General features: G+C 47.6%; 1 long non-coding RNA gene and 1 pseudogene across 1 annotated transcript; one reads left to right on the top strand and one right to left on the bottom strand.

Moving 5' to 3' along the window:
* Nucleotides 1-4,222: 4,222 nt before the first annotated feature.
* LOC140531786 (uncharacterized) lies at nt 4,223-15,216 on the top strand. The gene is made up of 3 exons (XR_011976444.1): nt 4,223-5,600; nt 6,061-6,200; nt 14,667-15,216. It is a non-coding gene; the product is annotated as an uncharacterized lncRNA (long non-coding RNA).
* Nucleotides 11,449-13,526, bottom strand: LOC140531180 (U6 snRNA-associated Sm-like protein LSm4 pseudogene; annotated as a pseudogene).
* Nucleotides 15,217-24,915: the final 9,699 nt, after the last annotated feature.

A 24,915-nucleotide genomic window follows, 5' to 3' on the forward strand; every position in this document is an offset into this window, starting at 1 on the left:
TGATAGGCCTGGGTGTTGAAGACCCAACCTGTGGCCAAATGCAGGCCATTTGATCCTTCAGAGCCTCAGTTTTCCCATCTGTAAAATGAGGAGAATCCCATTGTACCCTGTGCAGCAGGAGAGTGTTTTGACAACAACGTTTTGTTGATACAGCTCACACATCAGTCACTCCATGAAATGGAACAAAATGCTTTCCTCCCTACAACCCGGGTGAGGCTGGGGCAGATGAGTCATCCGGCTTAGCATGCAGTGTGCTCCAGCCATCCAGAGGCAGGATTTTAAATTTGAGGTTTCCAAGCGTAATTTCCCCTAAAGCCTGAGAAAGGAAATGATGAATTTCTGGTTAAAGACAAATCCTGGCCTGTGTCTGACAGTAGAAAGGGCCACACTTACGTCAGGAGGGTAGAAAAGTGTCCATCTCCTCCAGGACCATCTGACCTCTGACAAAGCTTCCAACCAGAATTGAAAGTAAGAAATGCCTGTTTAAGATGAGGCCTGAGCTGTCCATCAGAGAACTGCTGGTCCAGTGCTGACCACAAGCGGCCAGCTGAAGTCAATGCCCCCGGGGGACCTGCAGGGACAGCTGCATCTGCTCTGCTCCAAGAGGCCGAGGACTAGGATGTCACAGCCAGGACGTGCCGTAGGAGGATGACATTCCCTCAGACTTCCTCTGTTTCCCCATCCACAGGAATGTTTCCTTTGTTGTTGTTGCTGGAAACTTGGAAAAGGGCTTTTTGTGACTTACAGAGTTCAGAAGAAAGTGGGTTCAGGCTTAGAGAAGAGATGGGGCAAAGGGTCAGAACTCCCTGCTCTGGTTGCTGGAAGTCCTTCCTTCCCCTTGTCAGCATTTGGGCTCTTGTAGAGAAAGGGAGATGGCAGGAAGCCCTGCCCAGAGTGACCAGATGACCATCAGGATGCTGCTCATAGACACTTCCAGGTCACCTCTAGGAAGATGGGAAATCTACCATACTCCTCTCAACCCTTCACATCTCCAAAAGTGCTCCCCTGGCCAAGGGAGGCTGAGGAAGAGACCAGGGACCAAGCTGAGGCGTCTGTCCCCCCGCCCCTCACCAAGTGACTCTTTCTTGAAGTCCTTAGCTGGGACATTATAACTTCACCACTCAGCGAAATGAGAATCTCTCCATTTTACAATTGTCACCATTGGTCCAAGACCCCCTGGGGCATGATGGAGTTTCCTTACCCAATCCAAACTTTCCTCGTGCCCAGCATCACTCCATCCCATGGATTTTTAGTTATTCCAATTGATGAAGGCTTGTCACACTTCATGAGCATGCTTTAGATTAGCATGATCAGTCTGTACATATGAGTCCCCCCTGGCTGAGGTACTGGGCACAACATTTTATCATGTACTTTATTTAGGGAGGCACGCTAATTTACTTGCTCAATTTCCTTACACTTATGTGTGTACATGTTCATCTGATCAGAATGCTCCTAGAGGGAAGGCTTGTCACATAGCAGGTGCTTCATAAATGCTTATTGATTGGTGGGTTCTTCTGGAATTTTGTCCTGAGCTCCCCCCTGCCCCACAATGATGTGCTTTTGAGTGAATTAGGAGGTTTTCTTGGCTTGCTCCTTTTCTGCCCCCTCTCCCCTTCCCTTGGATTTTTTGCTTAATTACAGAGTTGACAGAGAAGTTGGGGGCAAGAATGCAGCCTCTCCACTTTCCCCACCCCCACCAGGTCTGCCTGGAGGGGGCATTGCCTTCATTTCTCATTGCACAGTTGACCTCAGAGGTCCCTTCCAGCTCAGTTCTTCAAGTTCTGAGGCAGTTGGTCTCAGCGGGACCCCTCTCCCACCATCTCGAAGACTGGTCCTGTTGGTGGGCATTATCAGAGTCTCTTCTCTAAGATCAGATGCTGGGATGCCCAGGGGTCACTGTGAATCCTCCTCAGCTATGTCCTGCTGCAGACAAAAACACACCTGGCCCTGGTGTTTTCCAGGTCACTATAATTTTTCTCAATGATATTCCATTGTGGTCATTTGAGGCATGAAGTATTCAGAATTTCCCCCTTTTAAAGAGATTCACTGATAAGATCCAGTTCATCAGAAGGTATCTTAGAAACAGAATTAAGTCATAGTCGGCATTAGAGTCACAATTTTAGAGTTTGAGGGGACCTTGGAGATCATCTGATCCAATTCCCTCAGAGAAGGAAACTGAGGCAGCCCAGAGAGTGAAGTTATCTCTCCAAGATTACTCAGCTAGTTGGTGGCAGTCAAGATTTGACTCTGAATCCAGGTCCCTGGATTCCAGATCCAGTGTTTATCCAACTGTGCCATAGTACTCTTAGAAAAGAAAGTCCAGGAGTTAAGTTCTTCCCTTCCTGAAAGAGAGAAAGCTTATTCCCCATTTCAGTGTGATGTCTCAGAAGGAGGTTATGTCCCAGTACCCTCCGCTTCTTTGCTTTTAGATTTGGAGTCCATGTGTCCATCAGTCAGTCAAGAAACATTTATCAAGCTCCTACTACGTGCTAAGCATGTGTGTGTGTATGAGAGAGAGAGAGACAGAGAGAGATAGAGAGCGTGTGAAAGAGAGAGACACAGAAACAGACATAGAGCAAGACACAGAGACAGATGAAGACACAACGTGAGAGACAATGGACAGGGCCTTTGAGCAGTCTGGGAAGTCTTTGTCCTTACGCTCGTGATGGGCAGTTCTGAACCTTTCTGTCTGCCATGTTCTCCAGCAGCCTCAGGACAACTGAAGTAGGAAAACAACAATGACAACATGTAGAGTGCGCTTACTGCATGTCCGACTCTGTGCTCAGCACTCTCTGAGAGGGAGATGCCCTCATTATTCCCCTTTTACAGATGAGGAAACAGAGAGACAGTGGTTAGGTGACTTGCCCAGGATCACACAGCCAGTTGAGTGTCTGAGAATGGATTTGAGCTCAGGTGTTCCTGACTCCAGGCCCAGAGTTCTGGGCACTGCCATAGTCATCTCATGCAGAGAATCGGGCAAAGGCCCACTCCAAGACCATGCAGGGCTCACCCTTCTTACAGGTCAGTCTTACTTCTACCTGGCTACCTTCAGAAGCCTGTTAAAATTTCCTCAAAGGAAAATACAGACCATCAGATCATAGTCCTGGCAGTTTCCTAGAAGGCAGGCCAAGTGTCCAAGTAAGGAATGTGGATGCCTTTGGAGAATTCAATAAGAGTGCCCTCTGTCCCCCAAATATCAGCACATCCCAAATGCCTCATTGTCAGGCCTAGAGGCCTGTGTGGGCTACCCGAGTCTTTCTTACCTCACCTCCGAGGTCTTTGGTTGGCCAAAACCGGATGCACATATGAGAGAAAGGACGTTCCAGAGTCGAACAAGGGTTGAGCTTTATTTCAGGGTCTAGTTACAAGTGCAGGGGGGTCTTCCTTAGGAGGAAGAGGGGGAGATTTCCTAAGGAGGCTAGGATCTTAAGGGCTTGGAAATAGAAGTACAAGCGGGGAGAGAGGGGGAGGGGAGAGAGGAAAGAAGAGGAGTGGAGCCTACTGTCCTCTTGGCTCCTTACGTGCTAAGAGAGCTTTCAGGCTTCCTCAATGCTACTTAACCTTCAGCCACACAGTTTGCATCTCAATATCGTGCTGTTAGATAACAATAGTGTGCCCAGATCCGGGACGACCTCGAGGGCAGGGAGACTCCACCCATCACGTATCTCCCGGGGAGAGGCGGAAATACCCGAGCTAGCCGAGCTAGCTCAGTCTGACCTTCTCGAATCCCCGCTGTTCATGGAGGGCCTCGTAAGACTCTAAGATTTAGAAGTCCCACTTTTACCCGCCCGAGACCATCCACACGGATTTGAGCTTCCAATCCCAACACCTCATGAGGTCACCAAGCCTGCAGCTCCCCCAGGAAGCCTGGCAGTGGGGGTGGAGGTTGGCAGAATCTGGCTCCGACTGCCTTTTCTCTATCGGTCTAGGTAGACTCTCTCTGAAAAGAAGAATTTTTTTAAGATTAAATTTTGAAGAGCAAATTGGGTTTTGCTGAGAACTCAAAGGAATGTGCCTAGATTTATTGTATTAGGCATACAGAAGGGTTGGGGATTCCAGGAATGTGTGTCCCTTTGGTGATTGTCATGGGAGGAAAATACACATGACTAATTTATGAGCCAAGATTCAATAAAGCTTGAATCCCAAATGATTTGATACAAAAAAATCCTTTCCAAAGAATTCTGTGTTTCCAATTAAAACCTGACTTCTCATATACTTTCTCTAATGTTAAACTTAGGATATTTTACCAAAAGAGGTCATTCACCTAGAGCTCCTCCTCCTCCTCCTCTTACATCACCTTAACACCTTCTGCCCCTCTCTCCTCCTTCAGCCTGTCTCCCATGAAGAGGAGTCCCTTCTCTTGACAAAGGTCATGGCACGCCATCGCCCCAGCAGAATGCCCCTCCTTCTTCCTTACTTTCTCCCTGATCTTCAGTCCTTCCCACTTGACTGATGCCTATGAGCATGCCATGTCTCTCTCCATCATCCTCATCATGGTCATCAGCAACAGCAGCAGCAGCAGCGGTGGCATCTTTAACAACTCCATGTCCTGTTGATATCTGAAACTCAGCATTCCCCCAAAAGAATTAATTATCTTTATTTCTGAACTCTCCTCCCTTCCAAACTTCCCTCCTGCTTGGCTGCTCTCTCCAGCTGTGACTGATTTTTCAGTTGTCAAGCCCTATGTTCTTCCTCAGGTCTTATCCTTATTCTCTGCTGTCTTTGATGCAGCTAATCACCTTCTTCCCCTGATCCCATCTTCTCTCTAGGTTTCCATGACTGCTCTCCTGACTCCCTTGCTACCTATCTGACCTCTCCTTCCCAGGCTCCTTTGCTGTATCCTCATCCTTGTCATGCTCTCCCTTTATACGATTTCACTTGGTAATTTCATCAACTTCTGTGGATTCACTCCTCATCTCAGTGAGGATGATTTTCAGATCTCTTTAGCTCTAACTTCTCTGCTGACCTCTGGCCTCACATCTTTAACAGCTCCATGTCCTGCTGATATCTGAAACTCAGCATGCCCCAAACAGAATTCATTATCTTTATTTCCAAACTCTCCTCCCTTCCAAACTTCCCTACACTGCTGAGGGCACCCCCATCCACCCAGTTCCCCAGGGTCACAGCTGAGGAGCCATGTGCAATTAGGTAAAGCATTTCCGTATTCATCAATTTGTGGAAGAAAACAGAAAAAGAAAGGAAGGAAGGAAAGGAAGGAGGGAGGGAGGGAGCAAGAGAAAGAAAGAAAAGTGGTACACTTTGGTCCTTACTCAGATGCCACCGACTCTTTCTCTGGAGGAAGAACGTATTTTTCCTCATGAGTCCTTTGGCATTGCCTTGAATAGTGAAGTCATTCAGTTCTTCATCAGACAGTGTTGCTGTTGCTGTGTACAATGTTCTCTTGGTTCTGCTGACTTCACTATGCATCAGTTCATGTAAGTCTTTCCAGGCAAAATGAGCAATTCTTGGCAGAGCACAGCCCAGCATGGAGCCCAGAGTGGAGCGCAGCAGGGACAGAACCTGGAACAGGCTTCAGGAAGCCACCAGCAGCAGCAGTTCCCAGATTGTTCAACCCACAAATGCCACAGACAGCTTCAAAGGTCAGTTGGAGGGCTCCTTCACCCAGGACAGGGGAGTGCTGTCTGAATTGCCACTGCAAGGGCTGCTTCCATTTCTGGAACTCTCTTCATAGAGCACCTGGGGGAATTGAGCCACTGATCTGAATTTCAGCCCTGAGCTCAAAAAATCCTAACCCTAAATGGCCCTGGGGTGAGGAGGAGCATTGGTGTGGTGGAGCAGGAGGTAGTTGTGGTGAGGGAATTCAAATTGCAGATTATGGGCAGAAAAGTTTTTGGTTGCTCCAAGATCAGTGGGCAGGCCAGGAGAGGAGTAAACTCCTCTCCCTTGATTGTGCCACCTTGGAGGAACTGAGAACTGACAGGTTCCCAGAGTATACCCTCCTCTTGGCAAAGGACTCAAAAGTCAAGTAACTGACTGAGAAGATGACCAAAAAAGGGAGAAAAAAATAAGACTAAAGAAGGTTATTTTCTTGGTGAACAGGTATTTTCTTTCATCCTTTTGGATCAGGAAAAACAATGCCTACCATCAGAGGAAATCAAGGCTCCTGCATTCAAAATCTCCAGAATAAATATACAATGATCTCAGGCTATGGAAGAGCTCAAAAAGGATTTTGAAAACAGGTAATTCTTTAAGAAAGACACCCGGGCTATCTATGACCATGTGAAAAAATGCTGCAAATCATTTAATTTTATTTTTTACAAATTTTTAACATTTGTATTTAAAGTTTTGAGTTCCAAATTCTATCCTTTTCTCCCTGAGATGGTAAGTAATCAAATATACGATATATCTATGTGCAATTAAATCATTTAATTTTAGAAAAGTGCAATTCCAAGTAGTTCTGAGGTTCCATGCCACAAAAATTATTTTTATTTTTTGATGAAATGGGAGATAGAATCGAGACCACAGATGTCTATTAACTAAAATAAATAGAGAGGTGGGGGGGCCTACAGACGTGGGATGTTGCTTACGTCTTCCAATGAAGTCACCGCATTATTATTGCTCACATGTTCCAATGAGGTCACTATATTATTAGTTTTACTTAATTAATTTTCTTTGTCACTAAAGACTTCTCACTAAGTGGGAGTAATCTTCAAATATAAAAACAAAACACATCAATAAAACTTAGGGAAAAGGGGGGAACCAATGGGGAAAGCCAAGGAAGGCTTATTGTGAGAGGAAAATAAGAGTTCTGTCTCTGACCCAAAGAATGGTGATGGGGAAATTTCCATCATGACCTTAAGGATTGTCTCAATAAACTCTCCAGAGTAAGTCTGCTTTTCGTTGTCCTAAACACACGGAGAAGTTCTACTGTGGGAAAGGTTTCTGGCTATGAGTACGTTCCTGAGGCTCCAATGCCAGCTGTTAAAAGATAAGCAATGACCTGTGGTGAGCAAAGTGTCATGTGAGGAGACTGAGGTCATGGACTGGCCTTCAGTGTGTGAGAAGATGTCATGACTGTGGGGAAGGAAGCTTCCTGTGGCACTGCCCTCTGACTTTCCCTGAGCACCTTCTGCATGTCCGCCCCATTTTCTACTTCCTGTTCTTCCTCCATCTTTATGATACCCCCCAGTCCTTCAAACACACACACACACAGATACACATAAACACACAAATAAACCCTAAATAAACAAATGCAGCCAAATACAAACGCATACATTAACAAGACACAACCATACACACACACACACACACACACACACACACACACATACATGCACACACATCTCTAGGCACTGTTGCAAAATGTTAGTTACAGGAAAGGGTGAAAAGGAAAGAGAATCAAAGTAGACAGATGAGTCACCTCACTCCGCCTGCCACTCCCCCCAAGGAAGGCATCTTTCTCTGCAGCTCAAGTGGAGGACTTGTCTGTTAAGAGATGGCAGCTTGGCCTACTGTGACTCAGTGCCTATGTGCCTGCAGGCTTTCTTCACACCTTTCTGTGCCCTGAGACCACCAGGGTCTGTCTTTATTTGCATGGAAATCACTTCCATGCCCATGCACAGACACACACAACTCAGTGATTCACGCCATCCTTGTCCAGCCACCTCTGCCCCACAGTGCTCACTGATCTTGGATGCCTGCAGTTCCATGGGACCTCCCTCTGCGCATTATCATTATTATCATCTGACCTGAGATATCAGAATTCCTGGCAGTGCTTTCTTAGTTCCAACTCATTGGATCATCACTCCCAACATGAACTGCCAGAGGTTTGAAGTCTTGTCCACACACCTTGGGAAGACAGCAGATCCCTGGACTCTTCACAGCAAACAAATAGCTGCTTCAGTCCTGCTCAGCCTGGGAGTTGCCACTGCCTCCTCTTACTCTGACCTCTCACTGGTGGAGAGGGCTCTCAGGGTTTCCTGCTCTTTAAATGCTCCAAGTGTTCAATGGTCCATCTTCTTCCCTCCCTTTCTCCACCTTCTGGCCACAGCCCAGTGGAAATATATCCCTGACTCTGTCTTCTTTGGTTAGCCTTGAAGGCCCTTTTCCATTTCTGTCATTGTCCCTGATGACCCAGAGTGAGGGGATGCCTTCCTTGAGCCTCAGCATGGTGTCCTGCAGAAGGGAGACCAGCTAGCACTTTGGGTCAGTATTGCAGATACTTCGCAATCTGCTCAGCTCACTACTTTGGGACTTAGTCATGGGAGAAAAAGGAGTGGAACAGCAGAGACCTAGGAGCATTCTTTATTTTTCATCACCTTTATCTTTCTTTCTTCCTATGTAGGAGGCTAGGCTGCTCAGATAATTGGCAATGCAACTAGAAGACAGCATCTGCCTGGTTGTACCTGAGGGGTCTCTGGACGAATGCAATTACCAGCCACTTCTGTACTCTTTCTTCTTGAGTGGCATCTAACTGGATACGGACAGAAGTGGATTTAAAAAAAAATATACCAGTGTGATTACACTTGCTGGAATATTCAAATTTTGAATATAATTTCCATTTCAGAAGTAATGTCCAGCTCCCAAGTCTGTCTGTCTGTCTGTCTCTGGCTCTGTCTCTCTGTCTCTTTCTCTCTCTCAATTCACCCCCTCCCCCAACCACACACAATGTAGCAAACATCTAAGTCTTCTATGAAGGGGATGGGTCTTCCTTCAAAGAGAAAAACCCTGCTTCTAGCTCTCATTCCTCTCCTAATCCCCCTAAAAGGCTAGTTTTGAGATCATTCTTTGTGTAATTCCTCAAATATTTGGACAGATTTCTGAGTCATTCAAAGCTTGACTCTCTGAACTCAGAATCTCCCATAACAGCCCCCTGCCATTCCTTAACACCAGGTGCTTCAGCCACCACCAGACCAGGAGACCAGAGCTAAGGCACATGTTTCCAGAAGAGGAAAAGAGAAGTGGTCATTGGGCAGGAGATACTGGGCAACCATGCCCACTTTCCTGCTGTTCTTCCCTAAACTTACTTTGCACAGCCCAGGGATGTGGATGAAGGAGTTTGCCCCTTCTTTATCCTTGCCCCAGATATCCCTTTTCTTCCCCATTAGTCTTCACCATAATTTCTCTTTCCCTTCTTTCTCCCATCTGTGGGCACACGGAGGCATCCTGGTGATGAGTGGGGACCTTCAGCATAACCCACTGCCTCACAGATGGCAGAGATTGGCTCAGTTTAATAGCAATGCTTTTTCCTCTCAGACACACCTTAGCATCCATCTCCACCACTGCAGCACTTGGCCCAAGGCTTCGGTTGGAAATGAGAGACCTCTGCAGAGCCATGGGACGCCAGGTTTTATCTCTCTACCTATTGAACGGAGAGTTATCCTACTCATTATTCTCCCAGGGGAAATAAATAAAAAGAATGATAATGTAGGAGAGTGTGCATTGTCTGGCGGGCAAAGCTCAGTCAGCCTGATCATCCTCACATCTGTCCTCGAGGCAGGTTGGCAGGTCAGTGGCATCATTCAATAGGCTATAACATCACCAGGGCAGGGATTGTGGGATGGTCCCATCCTCAGTCATCAAAGTGGCTCCCAAGGGCCCTACCCATCCTCCTCACCCCAAGGCTGCCTCCGAGCGTCAGAGTGCCTCAGTCTTCTATAACCCTTATTCCATACTAGTCTAGTCTGAGTCTGGGGGCTTCAGCAATAGCTTGTGGGCTTCAGAGAGTACCTCAGCAAGTCCCTTGCCAGCGGACCGAAGAGAAAGGTCAGTCCTAGGAGCTTATGGAGTTCTGCCTGGCCCCTGATTCATCGAAGACCTCCCAGATATACCCTCGAGTCCCCAGAGTTTGACTCTGAGCATCAGAGAAGCATATATTTCCTCTCATCCTAAGGGAATTTCCCTTCCTGACATTAAACTGCATTTGGCCTGCTCAGCTCCTTGTCTAGGACACCTGGGCCACCTTGCTTCCTGCCTGCACTATATGTATTTGTTCTCAGCATCCGAGATTGAGGCCTCTGGTACAGGTGCACTTCTTGGATTTTGTTTCCTGTGACCTCATGGACATCTCCAGTGCTAACTGTTTTCTGTGGGGTCCATCTTGGCACACACGCTGATTAAATCCCCTGATTAGATGTGCATAACTTTGGGGACATACCCTTGTAGCCCAGAGCCTCCTATTCCTATGGCTGAAGTCATGAACCCATTTTCAGATGAGAAGTAGAGTGCTGTTCCCAGATTCTGGGAAGAGTTAATGGTAGGATGATTGCTTCAAGTTCATTATCATTGAGCCTCTGCATCCTGAGTGTGGACAGACAGCTTGGGTGGAGGAGGTGGGGTCTGATGGCAGTGAGCTAGCGCTCCGTTTAATAAGCTTAGTAAGCACTATGTGCCAGGTGCTGAGCTAACAAGCAAACAAGCCTCGATCTGCCTTGGGGGGGAGGGGGTTGGGGGAGACAATGCACAAAGAGGATCGGGAGGGAAGAGAGGGAGGAGGAGGTGGGGGGAGGGGAGAGAGGAGAATTTTAGGGCTGATGGCATGACTCAAGCTGATCAGTGGAACGGAAAACTCAGCAAGAAAAGGCTAAATTTGGGCTATCCAAGCCCCGGGAGGCTCCAGGGACAGAGATGATAGCCACTCTTTCTCAAATACTGGGGAAATGCCAAGGAGGTCTTCTCAGAGTCTGGTGCAGCAATATCTTCCTAACCAGAGGTTGTTTGCTTTCCAAATCCACTTTCCTTTTCCAGGGATCTAACCTTCAGTTCATTGGCAGCAGGGATGGACCTGGGCCCCTAAAGTCTTGCTTTCTGGTTCAAGATTTCATAATCTTCATCAGGGCTTTCTATGTCCCCTATAGCTTTATCTTTTGGACAATTCTGCCGTCACAGAGCTTCAGTGCATCCCTCAGGTCGATCCACTTAATTCAGTTTAACTAAATGACCCTTGACAAAGTGCTGACTCTTCAGATCTTGGCAAATGTAGATAACAAAAGAAAATGGAAAAAAACCAAATAAACAACCAAAGCATCCTTCTCTGCCTAGTCACTCCCTAGTTCTTCCCTCTTCTACTTTCAAAAAGTCTCTTAATTACAAAGTCTCTCATGCTATTCTTATAGGAAGATTGAGAGCTGAAACCTAGACAATAAGGGTTCAGAAGTGGTTCGATGTCCGAGCCTAAGGAACAGCTAATCACAGTTCAGTTCCATGGAACGACTCAGGTGGAGAGCTCCAAAGGTCTAGGCTGTGCTGGTCAGCATCTTCACCAATGACTGTACTAGGCTTAGATGGGCTCAGAATTCAAAGGACCACAAAAGACATGATTCATGGAATTCTTCCCCAACACTTGCCCAGCCCCCAACTTTCTTTTTTAAAAAAACAGATTCATTAACCAAAAATTAGAAATAGGACACAAGGCTAGCACAAGGCAGCAGCACAGGGTCTTCCTGTCAAAGTCTCTGGTCAGGCCAGGCCAAGGTCATGGCCACGTCCTCATTGCTTCCCAGCCTGCCAGCCTGGCTTTTTCTCCTGTGGTCCTCTTCCACTGCTGGGAATTCCTCCTGAGCCTCGACCTCCAAACACACCTCGGCCAGCTCCGCCTGCACCACGCCCCTTCTGCTGCTTCTGCTGCTGCACGCCACCTAGGCCCCTGCCCTTGGACACCACCTCTTTCACCATGTCAATAATCTCACCCGGAATCCGCAAATATTTGATGGTGCTGCCTTGGATGTAACATTCAGGCATTCACCAGAACTTGTCACCATCCCTGGATGTACAGATGACCTCTCTCAAATTGATGTCCATCTAATTATCACAGCTCACAAGGTGCCCATTGTAGGTTTCACCTTTTTTAGTTCTGCCAACATGGGGAGATTCTGGGCTGTCTTCAGTAAGGATAAGGGCAGGGTGGTGTTGGCTGTGTCCGGGCAGGGACAGGGCTGGGGCTGCTCTGGTCACTTCCTCCACTGCCGCCAGTAGCTCAGAGGACTCAGAATTCCCTCCAGGCTGCCCCTCACTGAACAAGGTCTGGGCTCAGAATTCAAAGATGGAACAAAGCTGGGGAAGTGGCAAATACTCTGAATGACAGAGCAGGATCCAAAGAGCTCTGGACAAACCAGAGGGAGCATGGGAGTAACTAATGGAGGGAGATGTAATGCAGTTAAATGTGTAATGACAATTCCATAAACTATTATGAGGATTTACAAATTTCCTTTATTGGATCTTATTATTTGGAGCTTAGAGTCATTTGCCCTGCAATTTTTGGTTAACGTAAAGCCTGTCTTCCATTAACATTGACCTCACTTGGCTAAAACTCAACTTATACAATAATGGAATTAAAGGCAGATGCTTGACATTCCTCTGATAAGAAGCAAAAGGGAAGTTTGAGCTTGCCAAGCAGCCTTTGTAGGTAGGTAAATCTCCTCTAAATGAAGTTAAATGTGACGACTTAAATTACCTGTAAAATTTGTTTAACAGATTTGTTTCCTTATGAGATGTATGAGATTATGATTCGGTTTAACTAAGTTTATTCAACTTTTATGACGCTGAAGGAAGCATGGTGATTATGAATCTGTCTTTTTAACAGATGAAATTTCAATATGTAAAAGAATTATTTCTCTGTCTCTCTGAAATAATTCTGTCTATTAAAAACCTCATTAGAATCCTAATGTTTGTTCACGATTATTTTTCTGAATCCTGAACCTATGCTTGAGTATAAAAGACCTGGGGTTTTTACCTCTATAATTTTACATTGCGGTAGATTTATTTCTGCAGCAGTAATCTACCACACACTCTCAAAGAGGAGAGATTTCTCCCAAAAACGAATGTAAAGCTATCCCTTGGTCTCAGAAGTTAAATTCACAAGAACCAAATGGGGAGGCATTAGTCACTGGAAATACATCTGGCCATTCTGAAGGACTACAAGCCCCAAATGAGTCAGCAGAATGTCGCAATGGCCAAGACTACTGCTGCAGTCTTCGAGAACATTGAGCGTCCAGAAGCAAGGCAACGATAGAGCCGCTGAACTCTGCCTTGTCCAAGAACAGCTGATTTTCTGGGCTTATCTCTCAGTGCCACCATACAGAATGGATGCCAATAAGATGGATGGCACCCAGAGGGTGAACGGGAGGGCAAGGGACTGGGGATCATTCCATCTGAGGATTGATGGAAGGAACTGGGTATGTCCAGCCTAGAGAAGAAAGGTCTGGAGGGAAGGGGCAGGGGAACTGCTGAAAGTGTTTGGAGGATTGTCATTGGGTCAATGGTCTACATTATTTTATTTGATCCCAGAGAACAGTAGTGAATTTTGCAAGAAGGCAAATTTTGGCATGATTTCAGGAGGAATAAAACCCTTCTAACAATTAAATATTTAATAAACATATGTTGATTGATTGGAATGGGCTGCCTTGAAGGCAGTAGAATGCCTCCCCACCAAAAAGTATCTTCAAGCAGATGCTGGCTGATCTGTCTTAGCGTGGGGGGAGATTCCTTTTGGGTTACACATTGGACTCAATGGTGCCTGAAGTCCCTACCATCTCTGAACTTCTGGGGAACTGTATGCAAACAGCCATAGCCCATGCTTTGTACAGTCTTCTTACATCAAGTGACAGTGGTGTGTTGCAGCTAGGCTTCCTAAACTCCACACTGACCTAAGTCTCTGACCTTCCCTTATACCCATGGTCATCGAGATCTCCTGTCCCTGGCTTGCACTTCACATATTTGTATCTTTCTATGTCTTTGTGTCTGTGTCTCTGTTGCTCTGTCTCTCTCTTTCTTTCTCTCTTTTGTTCTCTGTGTGTCTGTCTCTGTTTCTTTCTCCCTCTCTCTCTGTCTGTTACTGTCTCTCTCTGTCTCTGTGTCTATCTGACTATCTGTCTGTCTGTCTGTCTCTCTCTCTCTCACACACACACACAAACACACACACGCACACACGCACACACGCACACTGTGATTTTTTCTTCTTTCCTCCCCTAATACCTGTTCCAATGAGACTCTTTGAACACTTCAACCTGATGCAATAGGTGGAAAGAAGGCCTTTAGAAGGATTTTGACATCTGTGACCCACCTGCAGTTGTGAGATGTCTCAGTTCTCCCACCTTCCTGAGAAAGAGAGTTTCCTCACTGCTACGACCACGTCCACCTCTGTGTAAATTTGTGGACCGCATCAGCCCTTCATACTGAGGGAGATCTGAATCCAGGCAATCACTCGAATGTGATAGAGAGCTAGGAAAGGGTAGCTGATGTGATGACAAATTTCCTTGGCTTGTTCTCATAAGATGTTACAGAAACAGCTCAGGACCTCCCTTTCATTCAGACCAAAACAGGATTCTATTTCTAATGTTGTCGGAAAAGGTCGACCTTGGTTCAGGTTATGGTTCAGGGTCTGACCTTCTCTCCAATTCCACTTTCCCTTCTGTCTCCCAGAGGGGAAAGGAAATTCCAATTCCCCTGCCCAGCTCCTCCCTCCGCCCCACCCCCACCCCCGACCTCCCAAGCTACCTGTGAGATTAGCTCACCCTAGGACTTAACTTAGGGCAAGGTCCCACCTCCACATGGCTTCCTTCCTCTGAAAAGCAAAAAAACTTAAAAATGCAAATTCCCAACAAGAGTCTTGCATGAAATGTTCCAAACCCCTTGATGGCCACAAGAGCTTGGTTTAATTGAGTGTCATGAGTTATGCTCAGGTTTGTCTTCTCTCTCTTTCTCTATAGAGTCTCTATGTAACACAAAATCAGGCTGCAGTTTAAACCATCCAATTGTTATTCAGCAAGCCGCTGTTAAAAACGTGAAGAACCAGTCAGTCAACAAAACATCTCAGGAGCCAAGAAATGCTCAGCGCCTCATCACCACCACACCAGGCCAGCAAAAGCGAGACACAAATAGCAGTTCCAATTTGTAGTGCTTCTGAGCATCCAGAATTCCCTCTGCCTCTGAGTTCTAGGCCTAGTTCTGGGCTGGGCTCCGAGTCCTGCAGGCCTTAGAACTCATCTCCTGGAAAGTGGCCCCATCACTACTTCTTCCAGCCCTGTCCCCCTCCCTATGTCCTTTCCCTCTGGTCATTTTTAAAATCTCCGCCGTCGTGACAAGTTCTGCCTTTTGATCTCAAAATTTTATCTGTGGTAAGAATCCTCTCTACCCAGACCTCCCCGGCTTTTGGTGACTAACTGTCTCCCACCCCCAACCTCAAGCAGGAAGCTCAAGGCTTTCCAGGAACACTGTTGCATTGGTTTAATGATCTGTAGGGACAGACAGAATAGTGAAGTGGACAGAGAGACAGCTGTGGAATCAGTTTGACCTGGACGTAAGTCCCACTTTTGATACCTACTGGCTCAGGGACCCCAGACAAGTCACTCTCAGTGCCCCAGAAGACTCTAAGACGATAGTGACCAATGGGCTGGTCTGCATGACTGGAGGTCTCTACACTTGTGTGAAATCATGGGTCTGAGCCACATGCACACACAAAAAATCAGCATAGAGTAGGTGTGGATTCACTAAAATGGAAGTGTTTGTTATACAGATTCATGGAATGCCCCTAAGTGTTCCTACTGATGCCAGTGCCAATGATACCAATAAGGAGATCGAGTGATGGTGCTTGACTTGGTTCTAGGCTTTGGGACAAAGGGAGGACTAAAGTGGTGATGGTGCCAGGAGAACTTCATGGAGGGTCCCATCAGCCCAGCCCTAGAGGGGCTGTCTTCATGCTGTGATGACAGGTCCAGCTTCCACTTCTCAGGTCCAAGCTTTGAATCTGAGGTAAATTGGTTGTGATCTGTTATTACTGAATACTGTGGCACTGAGTCTTTCAGGTCTGAGTCACAGTCTCCACGCTGAAAGCCTCCGGCACATCTTTATGATGTGGAGCTGAGACCAGCCTTGTTCTGGGTATTTCAACCGGCTAGCCTCCCTGCAGGGTCCTTCACAGACCTGGGAGATTCCAGCTAGGAGGAATCCCAGAGGCCATTTTGTTCCTCCCTCTCATTTTAACAGATGGAAAAACTAAGGCCCTGAGTGAAGATGCAGGGTTCAGAGATGAGACTGAGACCCAGATCATCATAACCCAAGTTCAGGGATCTTCCAGGATGCCACTGCGCTTCCCACCTTTCCATGGTCCTTTTCCTAGAATACTGCTTCCTGAGAAGGCCCTGTGTAGTAAAATGAAATGAGGTATTTTCCCAGAATTAGTTTAATTCATCTTCACAGACTTCCCTGAGACTACAATCTCCTTGGAGATCATTTAGCCCAAGCACCTCCTGGGAAAAGGGGAGCCATAGACACCAGCCTGGATACTCCTCCTGGAGATCAGGAGCAGGCTGACTCCCAGCGACCACCACTTGCTCTGGATGCTCTGAATTCTTCCATGGCCACAGAGCTACTGCTCAGCTCCTTTTGTCTTGGCTTTCAGAGCACACCACACCACAGAGTGGGGAAATAGGGGAGGGGAGGGTTGGTTCTGACTGCAATTTTGTTCTTCTGTTGGGGACTTCCTTGTGTGGGGATTGCGGAGCAGACTCTAAGACCAGGAGAAGCAGCTGGTGTCCTCAAGGTTTTCAATCCACATGTCCAAACACATGAACTTGGGCACCTATGTCCTTCCTCCTTCCCCAGGAGTCCACATTCTCCCACCCTCCTTATGACTAGCCTTGCCCTGCACTTTTCCCCAGCCCTGACCCCATGCAGTGGCCTGACCCCTCCTCCCCCATAGAACAGTATCCAAATCCTACTTCATGGGGCTTTTCTCCTGGGGTATCATGGCTGGAATACATCCTTCCATGCTCATGTTTCATTTTCTTCTTTCCTCCATCTTTCTCCAATTATGCTTTAGATAAATCTTTCCTTATAAGATCCATCTCTAGACCCTCAGGCCACATAGTGCCTTACCTGAACCTGTCATGGGCCCAAGGCAGCACTCAGGACCCTCCCCAACCTTGAGGCTGATCCTCAATCCATAAAGTTCAGCTCTGTTCATAATGAAGGATGGGGTTCTTGAGTCATGCCTTGATGCTGTCCTGGACAGCAGGCTCTGGACATGGACCTGAGGCCCAGGGCTACATCCCAAGTGTGCTCTATACACCTCACCACTGTGGGCAATGGTAAATGGTCCTTCTGATAAGCAAGACTTGGTCTCTGCTTAAGCCAAGGGCTCCAGGGGGGCAACCAAGGGCTCTGGTGCCCAGACCGCTGGTTGAAGAGTAGGCAGGGAGGAAGGATTCAGTGCTGCTTGGGTCATCCTGACCTCAGACTGGCCTCCTCAGCCACTACTTCGGCTCTGAGTGGACTCATGGGCTTACTGAGAGTGTTGGGTAAGATCTTCTCTGAGGTCATTTCCAGCTGCAGCCCCGATGTCCATGTCTTGAGGAACCTCACTCGCCATTCTCCCTAGGATCATGGATATTGTGTCAAGGACCCTGCTTCCTCAGAGTTGCCTGCCTTGAGTGTGCTCATTCAGGCAGATGGCTCTTGGGGTGGGGGTCAGAGGTTCTAGCTGGTCCTGACTGGAGGGATCTGGATGACTCCATGAAGAAGACCTTGCTCCCAGTCAGAAATGGCCACATGTTCTCATTCCTCCCACCCCCATCGAGTGGGTGTTGGCATTGCAACAGCCAATGTGACAATGAAGGGAGTCATGATACAAGAAAGGGAGAGGGTGGACAGCCCCAAATGGGGGCTTGAATCAGCAAGACTGAGGAGGAGTTTCCAGGAGTGCTAGGAAGCAGAGTGAAAGGGAACCAGATGTCACACACCTTCATTTGTCAGCTGGGGCCATTTTTCAGGAAAATTGAGTCAGTTGGTGGTTGCACCATGGGGGGAGGACCAGGCTTCCACATGAATCCAGTCTCACTGCTTAGCTCTGAAAGTCTGGCTGAGTGAGATGAACTCCTCCCCAGTGCCCCACTGAGTAATTAAGGCAGCACCATGAGTAGGCACGGACAGAATGTGCTCTGGCTGCTCTTCTGACTGAACACTTCCAGTCCAGGAGGATGGAGCTTTGGGGGACCAGCTTCCTTCAGTCTGTGACGATAGAGCCCAGTGTATCAATAGGCAAATGCCGAATTATTAGTCAATACAAAATGAGGGAACAAAACAGAAACTAGGCATGGGAGCCATTTCTGTGTTACACAATTTGTGTGTGTGTGTGTGTGTGTGTGTGTGTGTGTGTGTGTCTACCGTATACTCCTGCTCATTAATAGCGTCCCATTAGGGTTGACCCCAAGCCATGGACTGGGCAGGAAATGAAGGATTGGGGCCTTCTAGATTCTGGGGAATAATGGCGGTCTTACAGGCCTATGGATCCTCATGGTTGAGCCTTCCTGCAGGAGGGAATGATCAGCCAGCCCTGGACAGCTTTGACAGGTCACACACTCAACAAGCACCTGCCTAAACCTCTAATCATATTTGGTTTCATGCACTCACTCTTGTTTCTAATTGGACACTCAGGACCCAGAACAGGAGGTAACCACATCCCTTTCATTGACAGTGAGTCAAGTCAAGGCAGCTAGGCTAGTGCACTAGATGGGTGCTCTTCCTGAGTTCAAATCTGACCTCAGACACTTACTAGCTGTGTGACCCTGGGCAAGTCATTTCTCTCTGTTTGCCTCAGTTTCCTCATCTGTAAAATAAACTAGACAGCTCCAGTATTTTTGCCAAGAAAACCCCAAATGGGATCATAGAGAATCAGACACAATTGAGAACAACTCCACAATAGGAAGCCAGAACAGACAAGACCAGTATTTCTGTATGTGTAGATAAAAGCTACACTAAAGCTGACTTTTCTATCCTGTGTAGCCCATCCAATCCTCACTCCATCCACCACCAGGCATTTATTAATTCCCTTTACTTTGTCAGGCCTTGGACTAGAGGCAAGGGGGGAAAGAAACCATTGAAACACTCTGCCTGCCCTCAGGTAGTTCACAGCCTGCCAGGAATTGACAATATAACCATATGTTTATATGTATATGGCAGATACAAAATGAAATCAAGATCCTTTGGGGAGGGGGTTCCCTGGATTCTGGAGAGCAGGAAAGGTTTCCTGGAGGACACATCAGCTCTTGGCATACACATCTCCATCATCCCTCCTGCCTGCCCTACCCAGTGTGTGTGCTGCTGACACCTGTGAAACCTGATTGCAGGTGCCTGAGGCTAGAGAGATGTCTGTGGGAAGAAGGGAAAGCTGCCCTTAATCAGGCATCCTTGTTTCCTGTGGGTTTGGCAGGAGCCCCATTCCTCTCCTTTGACCATTCTTTAAATCTTGGGCTAGAGGTATAGGCTTGTAGCAGATTTTCTAGACAAAATGGTTCAGTGGTTCCTAAATTTCCCAGGGGGGAGCAATGAGCCTAACTGAGAACTCCTGTGGATGTCTCCAGGCCCATCACATCCCAGGAGAGGCTCTGGCACAAGGCACAAGGGTGGCCCCATCCCCTGCTGCCATCTTGGCTGAGCGGCTCTTTGGCAGAGACTATCCCCACCCCAGCAGACCTCACTTTGAGGGATCCACCCTGGACTCCTCCTCCTCTGGTTCTATTTCTGGCCTCTTGGGGATTTGGTAGTCATCAGACCACCCCAGGTACCCCTTTGTAGCTGCTTGAGCTTCATCCTCTCAAGTGCTCAGAGCAGTCCTGGGTGGGGGTGGGGTGGGCATCAGAGTGATGTGTCCCAGGGACCCCTCCCACATACACCTGGGGACACTGGGGCCGTAGAAGAAGTGCTGAGCTTAGAGAGGTATCAGACAACCTGGGCTCCAATTCTGTCTTTGCTACTTTGCTTCTGTCTGTGCTTTGGGCAAGGCATTGTGTTCCTTGGACCTCAGTTTTCTCATCCATAAAACAAAGAGGGTAGACTTGGTGGCCTCTGAAGAGCTAAGTTCTATGGAAGATCCTCTGTCCACCCAACAGGACCACACAGGCCCAGGTCCCCAGCTCTGTGGGCTGACTTCTTGGGTGCACATTTCCTCTGAGTGACAAATACCCCAGGCAAGACCTCCTCAGAGGTTTGGTCAAAGCCTGGCCCCAGCCCTGAGCTCCTGAACAGACACCAGGGCCAAGGGGTCCCAGATCGGGAATTAGACAAGTATGTGATGAGGGAAGTTGGTCCTTGCCTTGGGAGTGGGCTGGGGTTTGAATCACGCTCATGTAAGGGAGAACCAGAAGATCCTGGGAGCAGTCAGGATGTCTTTGAACTAAGACAAGCAGGAAAACAGACTGCAAGAGATTCAAATCAGGAAATCACTGCCAGGCAGGCAAGGGTGATAAGGGTGTGATGAGTGAGGTTTCTGTCAATGTCTGCCTCAACCTGCTCTCATAAAGCTTGGGGTTTTTGGCAGCTTCTGATGTTCCTGCCCTGCCTCTGACTGGCATGTGGGGCATGCTGAGACCCTTCCTTACCTGGTCCAGCAGAAAAGCAGATGACAAGGACAGAGGTAGATGTTAGGGGAGTTCGCTACAGGTCAATGTTACTGTTAAGATGCCCTGCTGGCATGGTACTTGGCACAATAAACATAAATGTTTATTGAACTGAGCTGAATTGACAGCATCAGGCTCTAGACTGTGACCTACAGCTAGCAGAGGGTCAAGAGGTACATGGTCATTCCCTGTGTCTGGGGCAGATCATGCACCTAGACAATGGGTTGGGTTGGGCAGAGCTGGTCAGATGGTGTTTGAGAGATGATGCTGCGCTTCTACTGACCCTGAGTGCGGTCTGGGCCTGGGCCTGTGTGGTCCTGTTGGGTGGACAGAGGATCTTCCATAGAACTTAGCTCTTCAGAGGCCACCAAGTCTACCCTCTTTGTTTTATGGATGAGAAAACTGAGGTCCAAGGAACACAATGCCTTGCCCAAAGCACAGACAGAAGCAAAGTAGCAAAGACAGAATTGGAGCCCAGGTTGTCTGATACCTCTCTAAGCTCAGCACTCCTTCTACGGCCCCAGTGTCCCCAGGTGTATGTGGGAGGGGTCCCTGGGACACATCACTCTGATGCCCACCCCACCCCCACCCAGGACTGCTCTGAGCACTTGAGAGGATGAAGCTCAAGCAGCTACAAAGGGGTACCTGGGGTGGTCTGATGACTACCAAATCCCCAGCTCCCATGAGCTGGCCCTTGACTTCAGGTGACAGGAAATAAGTGACTACATAACCCTTACAACAGCCCAGGATGGGGACAGTGAAGGTCACTTCCCATTCTTCCTGACCCTGCACTGAATCACCAGATGTCTGCCTTTTCTGGCCCATACTCTGGTCTAGCCCAGGCTCTAGCAGCAGAGCTGTTGACACCTCCCCCATCTTACCCCCAGGGAGGCTCTTCCTTCTGCCAGAGAGCCATGAACTAAGGCTCTTTCCATACATATCTACAGACAAATGAAGAAGCTGCTCTTGTCTGGACCTGGGCTGGCCCAAAGACCAAGAACGGAGCTGAAGTTCAAAGGGGACCCATGGAGAGACCCAGCTGACAACTGCACTAGGGTATTCCAGCCAAATGGGGCCCTTAAGTCAATCACCTGATGGTGGAGTAAGGACCTAGGGAACATGAGTGGTGGAAGAGACCTTGGAAATCATTTTATCTAAGCCCCCCACCTACAGGGAAAGAAACCAAGAACGGGGGCCCAGAGAGAGATGCTGGACTATTCACAATCACTCAACTCATTGGTAGCAGAGCTGAGACTGAGTTCAAACCTTCTGAAAATACCTATTTATGGGAGGCTGACAAGACCTGCCAGTCACGTGTATTACCATAGTTTGCCTGTCCAGGTCCGACTGGTTGTGTGTTTTTGTGAAATCTCTTTTTTCCTTTTGTAAAACTTAGGATGGTTTCCAGCTTTTGGATAAAAATGTCTCCATGCTTGGCATCTTGTCTCTTCTTCCTTGGGGAGCTGCTGGGCAGGGGCTCTGGTGGGGGCATTGGAATAAATGACCATTGTGGAAACTCCATTCCACGCTGGCTATCTGAAGTTCTGTTTACTTAGAGATTGGGGCTAAGCCTAATCCTGCTCAAGAATTTTCACTGACTCCCTATTGACTTCAAGATAAAATCCAGACTCCTGGCTGGCATTTAAATCCTCTCATGCTCTGGTTCTGCCCCATGTCCCTGAGCTGTGCCCCTCATTCCCTCACCACACATAATGTTTTGGCCATTCACCCTGGCCTGTGTACATCATTCCATCTCATTCCCTGAATTCTCTCCCCATCACCGGATTTCTTCTTCTTGGAAATAGTGGCTCCTTCAAGGCTCATCTCAAGGGCTCCTTCTCAGTCTTCCTGGTTTACAGTGCCTCCTCTCTGAAAATGACTATTTATTGACTTGGTCTCTGCCCACCTGGAGATGGGCATGTCATTGCCTCCCAGTAGAAGAGAGCCAGCTCAAAGGCTTTACTTTTGTGTTTCCTTCCCAGTGCTCTGCATTGTGTCCTGTACACAGTAGGCACTTAATAAATGGTCACTGAATTTTGTAGACAAATTCTTCCAAGAAGATTCTCTGGCTATGGGGCTCCTCGCATCATTCCACCCCTGCACACACACACACACACACACACACACATGCACACAATGCACATACATATGGTTACACACATGCTCACACATACATGCACACACACATGCACACCACATATGTCCCTCAATTCTATCTCCCAGCACCCTGACTCTTCCATCCCTGCAATCACTATCTCCATCCAAAGCATCCATGCCCTCTTCCTGCCCTGTTCAGGCTCCTTCCTTCCATTGTGGTCTGTCATGAGACAATTGCCTCCTTTTCCACAGGCCTCATCCACCTCCTCATCTTCTAGGGCACATAGATTCCCCCTCCATGACACCATTTCCCTGAATATCTGCACAGGAGATGGATTCTTCCATGACTGCTCCTTCTCATTCTGAATAACCAGGTGAAGCTGGTGTATTGGCTGCTTTGTACCCTTTCTCAACAACTCATCCTCTTTAGAAATCTGGGTTTTCCCCTGGACCATCCTCTTCCTATCCCTGGAGTTGTTCAGCATTCTCTTCCTCCTCATCCTTGATGGCCTCAGCATCTGCTCTCTGTCCCTTCCCCTGACTTCCTCCGTAGGAAGCCAACGTTCCTATTCATGACCACATTCATGGATTCTCCACTTTTACTCCTTCAGAGACTCTCATCTCTACTCCACCTCTCCCACTCTCAGGGGCTCCACAAACTCCTCCTCGGGGCATGTCCACTACTAAGTTTCCAGGTCATGATGTATCCCTCCTCCTGATTGCAGCCTTCTCTCCTTCCCATCTCCTGAGTCCTCATTCAGATCTTCATTTTCTCCCAGCATTTCTACCACTTCTTAATTCGTTGTGCTCCCTTTCAAGGGGTAGTCAAAAGACCATAACTTTGTCCTCTTCCATTACTGTGAATTATCTTACCTGGTGCCACCTGATGAAAGTGGGATGCCTCTCTAGACACTCTGCTTTAAATCTGGGAGGAGCTCTGACTCTTACAAGGATACCCTAATGTTAGATGATTGTATGGGTTCCTGGAGGTGAAAGTGGGGTTCATAGAAGGTTGGTGTGTTACCCTCCAGCAGAGTTCAAACCATATGGTAGTATCATAAAGATCTAAGTTTATATTTGTCTTGAGTAAAAATAGGAGTCATCAGAACATGAAGTTGTTGCCTGCTAGCAGCCTGAAGTTCATTACCTTTTCCAGATGAAATCAAATCACAAAGGAGTACTATGATCAGAAAAGTTCTAGGTCCCTCATAAAAAGTAGAACCCAACAAACAAGGAGAATACTTGCGTCTACTTTTATTGACTACTTGAGTCCTTTATGCATTATCTGCATTTTTGTGGAGAGAAATGAAGGCTGTCCTATTCCTGATAAATGAAGTTGCCTCAAGTGCTTGTATGGGATATTGGGAGCACATCTGTGGAGACCTAGATATGAAATATATTCTGAGATCCCCACAGGTAATTCTGTATGGGAGCAAGACACGCCAACCAGAGAGTGATCAACTTAGGATAGCAGTGGGGGAGGGCTTGGAGTGTGGGTTACACAGATGTAAAAAGCATTGGGACAATCAAGCACTTCACAAGCTCTTCTCCCAAACCCCTGCACTGAATTGCCCCAATGAGGTTTGTTTGATAGTGATGTTGGGGATATATTGTAACCAAGTCCCCCAATAACATGGCAATCTGATGTGGCAGCTCATGTAGCCTGATCCCCTGAGGGAAATTCCCTCTCCTGTCTGATTAGGAGGGCAGAGAGCTGTCTGCTGCACTAGCCTCCTTTGATATTCAAATTTGTCAAGAAATCACTTTTGAGCACACCAGGGTGGCACCAGAAGATCCCAAGTGTTCCCCCAGCCTTCTGAGTTTCTAATGGAACTGAATGGAATGGAGGGTCAGAGACTGAGTGCTTTTATTGTAGGCTTCTCACTTCCCTTGGCACCCACTGCCCTGCCTGGTTTCAACTCCATGGAACAATATAGCCCTGCTGGGCACCCCCAGAGCTCTGCTCCCCTCTCCTGCTTCTTCTGTGTTGTCTCCTTTCGATTGTAAGCTCTTTGAGGGTAGGGACTGCCTTTTTTCAGTTAATTGTATCCCCAGTGTCTGGTATGTAGTAGGCATTTAATAAATGCCTATTGGATTGGATTGGATTGGGCATGAGCAGCTAGTTGCTGAAGGGCAGCGTAATGCTTCAGGTCTGTGTGAGGCCTCAGGGCATGAGTTTGGCATTGATGGAGTGAGGCAGTGAGCCTCACTTCCTCTGCCCCGACTTACCCCATGTTTCTGGGACCCATTATGGACACAGGAGGTCCAGCTTCCTGAGTGAAAAGCCCCCAAGTCTTGGGGTGGCATTGTACAGTAAGTCTAAAGCTGACACACTTCCAGATTTTTGTAAAGGACTCATTTAATTGGAATGTTACCTACCCAGCAAGGAATTATCCATTCTTGACATTCTTCTGAAGGAAGAGTTCCCTGTAGTGTTGCTCCCCCTACCCTCATGTCTCCACAGATT

Source organism: Notamacropus eugenii, chromosome 3 (genome assembly GCF_028372415.1).
Source record: "Notamacropus eugenii isolate mMacEug1 chromosome 3, mMacEug1.pri_v2, whole genome shotgun sequence".
In the NCBI taxonomy this organism is placed as follows: domain Eukaryota; kingdom Metazoa; phylum Chordata; class Mammalia; order Diprotodontia; family Macropodidae; genus Notamacropus; species Notamacropus eugenii.